The following is a 3,618-nucleotide window of genomic DNA, read 5'->3' as shown; positions in this document are numbered from 1 at the left end:
GTACTACTTGTCAATGTCATAGGGTCTTCCAGTGAACAACAACTGGAGCATCATTTTGATATTCAGTTGGGGCAAAGGAGTTATGTCTTTCAGAGATGATAATACTTAGATCACAGAAAATGGGACCAATGGCTCTTTTGCATATATGATATTGTGATGAATAAAGAGTTACTGATGAAATCAAGTTGATTTGAAACAACGCATGAATAAAGAGTTACTAATTAAGCATCGATAGCAACTCGAGCACTAGTTGTGCTCAAATGAAGTATCAAAATTTTCATCTACAATTATGTACGTTTGCCAAAAAGGATTATCAAATGCAACTGGAGAAATAGGAATGAAGTATTAATAGAAAGTTTTCATCAGCTTTGACTAAGAAATAGGATTATCACTTGTTCAATAGAAAGTTTATCAAACTCAATAAAAAGGATTATCAATTAATCCTGCAGAATCTATTGCGGTAAAGCTTTCGCTAGAGAAAGGGCTTGAACCTTCGACCTTGTGGTTAACAGCCACATGCTCTAACCAACTGAGCTACATCAGCAGGGGCAATACTCAGCTAATTACAACTTATATGAATCTGACCTGTGGTTGTTGGCCGGTCCGTTTTCGAGGATGGAGTTATTTGGGGTTATAAGAAGCTTAATTTGGTTGTTTTGATATGAGTGGATAGCGGATTTTTGGTGAGCGGAATAATTGAACATAGTACAATGTCACTACCGACAAGACCAAATCCACGACTATGAAACCTTGAACCAAGTTCTTTAATTCGTAGGGCTAAATCCTCAAAATATTGTCAATTGCTAAAACAATCAACCAAATGCGGGTTTGCAGAAGCATAGCACCAAACTATGCCCATTGGCGAGACGGGCACCAGATTTCATTTTATAAAGCTTAATGCGATGGGCCCACAAATTTTTTTTTAAGAACCTGTCAAGCTGTTGTGCCATGGTGGCGCGATGACTGACAAGATATTCCCTTTTTTTTTCTTAAGAAAAATTGTGTATAGAAATTTGTGAAACAAGAATTAGGGTTGGTAAAATCATTTTAACAGGTTAAGGGCAAAGCCATTGTTATCCCGCCACAACCCGTCGTGAATAGGTTAAGGACAAAGATAAAGGCAAACAACAAACGAGGCATTGATATTGTTCTTTTTTTCAATAATATTTTAAACTTCATCCATCTTGACATTTGTTTATTTTGATTTTTGTGTTTAATCCAGTCGCTTTATGATTGAACAACATTAAATATTTTCAAAATTGAAAAATGCACGGTATTTTATGAAACCTTACAATACCAGAAAAGGGTACATTAATTTAATAGATAAAAAGGCATAAGTAACTCTATGATCAATTTAATTTTTTTAATTGTTAAATATGAGTATCGTATATCAAATAATGACCTATAAGGGCACATTTACTCTCTGTGAGTTTTATACAAACATTCTTTATTTCTACGAAGATACTATTAATTTTTTAACATAATTGCATTTATATAAATTTCTAAATATAAAAAATTGCAATTCAAGTAGTAATTTTCCTACTTCTATACAATTATAGTTGATTTTGTAAACCCTAAACCCTAATTTGTAAATTGTAAACCCTAAACCATAAACCCTAATTTGATACAACTAAGTGATAGAAGACTATATGAACAAAGTTAATATTAACAAACCGTCAGTTTACTAATTTGTAAATCATACAAATATTTATAATGTGTAAACTCTAAACACTTCTACACTTGGTAAAATGGTTTTACCGACCCTAATTCTTATTTTATAAATTTCTATACACAATTTTTCTCAAGAAAAACAAAAAAAATGCGTACACGACGGGACAGACAAGCACGAAAAATCCTATCAGCCGTCGTGCCATGGTGGCGCGATGGCTTGACAAGTTCTTAAAAAAAATTTTGTGGGGCCATCACGCCATGTAGCTTTTTTTTTTGTGAAAATTTGGAGCCCATGGTGTGACAGGCATAGTTTGATGACTCGCATTTGGTCGATTTTCGGCAACCGTTTTGTTTAGGTCGTCAGCACCCTCTCAGCCCGCTCATCAGGCTCCTCTCTACCGGCTCCATCCTGCCAAAATTGATGCTCCTCTCTATCGGCTCCTCTCTACCTTCTTTTCCTTCCTTCCTTCGCCACAAATTGATGTTCTTGCCACTCCAAAATTTCAGCACCCTCTTAGCCCGCTCATCAGGCTCCTCTCTACCGGTTCCATCCTGCCACAAATTGATGCTCCTCTTTATCGGCTCCTCTCTACCTTCTTTTCCTTCCTTCCTCCACCACAAATTGATGTTCTTTCCACTCCAAAATTTCAGCACCCTCTCAGCCCGCTCATCAGGTGTCGCGCCCCACTTTTTGAGTATGTGAAAGTAGTGTGTGGGATATGTATGTGAACGTGTGTGAAAATGAAAATAAAAGGCCGTGGGATTGTGAAATGCGACGGTTTGGCCAAACAAAGTTCAAAAAGGGTTTTTGAATGGAAAATGGAGTCGCCACTTGGTATAGAGTTAGGGTGTACCAAGTCACCCAAAAAGTGATTTTTTGGAAAGAAAAGTAAACAAACCCTTTTTAAAGAACTCTTAGATCTACGTAACCAAAGAAAGGGATCGGGGGTCACATTTGATAAGGGAGAAGGAAAAGGCAAAGCCTAAGGCACTCCCTTATCCTAGCCAAAGCTAGTTGCGTGACTTAGCCCTTCTTTTCTTAATTCTTCTACCCAAAATATGTGTTGCATGTTGGATGTGACTAATGGATATGAAAAAAATGCAATCCTAAATCTAAAATGTCTCTTATGAGGCTTTTTGGTCCCAATCACATGAGTTGTGATGGCCAATAAGGAAAACTCTCATAGAGGCCACGGGTAATGCAAATGAAGACCCAAATATGAGTGCAAGTGTGAAAATGTAAGAGGAATGCAAAATAAAATAAAATAAAAATATAAATGTAAGTGCAAGTGTGCAAATGTAAGAAAAGTGCATGTGTGCAAATGTAAGAAAAGTGCATGTGTGCCAATTGAGAAAATGAAGGTGTATGTGTGCAAGTGGATCAAAATATGGTATAATGGTAGTAAATGCATCTAAGTACAATTGGGTGCAATTTGTGAGGTAGAAAATAAATAAGTGATAGGGAAAGAAGAGAAAGTGTGTGAACATGGCATGTGGAGTAAAAATATAAGTAGTGAGAAAATGTAGATGAAAAAATGATATGGTAAAATGGAGGTGCATGATCCTAGAGGAATGCATCAAGTCGGGTACGGGAATGACTTCTATCTGCATGATTTTAATTTTCCCTTTGATTAGAAGGAAGAACTAGCGTGCTAAGGCTATTTTGTAGCCACACTCGCTCGTTTCCCTTACCTAAAGGGGACTCTCAAGCAAATGTACCCTATAACTAGCATGAGGATGCAAAAACCTAAAATGAAGGGGAAATGATTGGAGGATCATGCCAAATGCTAGAAAACTAAGAAAAATGTATGAAATCTAGTGAAACATGCAAGTATGTACTAACGAGAGGGGACGGCCTATTGGGGTCTAGCATTGGACTAGCCCTTTTCTAAAATTCTCTCACAAGCATTGGACTTGCGAGAGTTCGAGGGGAAAGACCATAGCCAG

At 37.0% G+C, this 3,618-nt stretch overlaps 1 non-coding gene across 1 annotated transcript; it reads right to left on the bottom strand.

The window, feature by feature from the left end:
- Positions 1–470: 470 nt before the first annotated feature.
- TRNAN-GUU (transfer RNA asparagine (anticodon GUU)) lies at positions 471–544 on the bottom strand. The gene has a single exon. It is a non-coding gene; the product is annotated as a tRNA-Asn (tRNA).
- Between the last annotated feature and the right edge of the window lie 3,074 nt (positions 545–3,618).

This window comes from Coffea arabica, chromosome 4e (genome assembly GCF_036785885.1).
Source record: "Coffea arabica cultivar ET-39 chromosome 4e, Coffea Arabica ET-39 HiFi, whole genome shotgun sequence".
NCBI lineage: Eukaryota > Viridiplantae > Streptophyta > Magnoliopsida > Gentianales > Rubiaceae > Coffea > Coffea arabica.
This window is presented reverse-complemented; position numbering and strand designations above follow the sequence as displayed.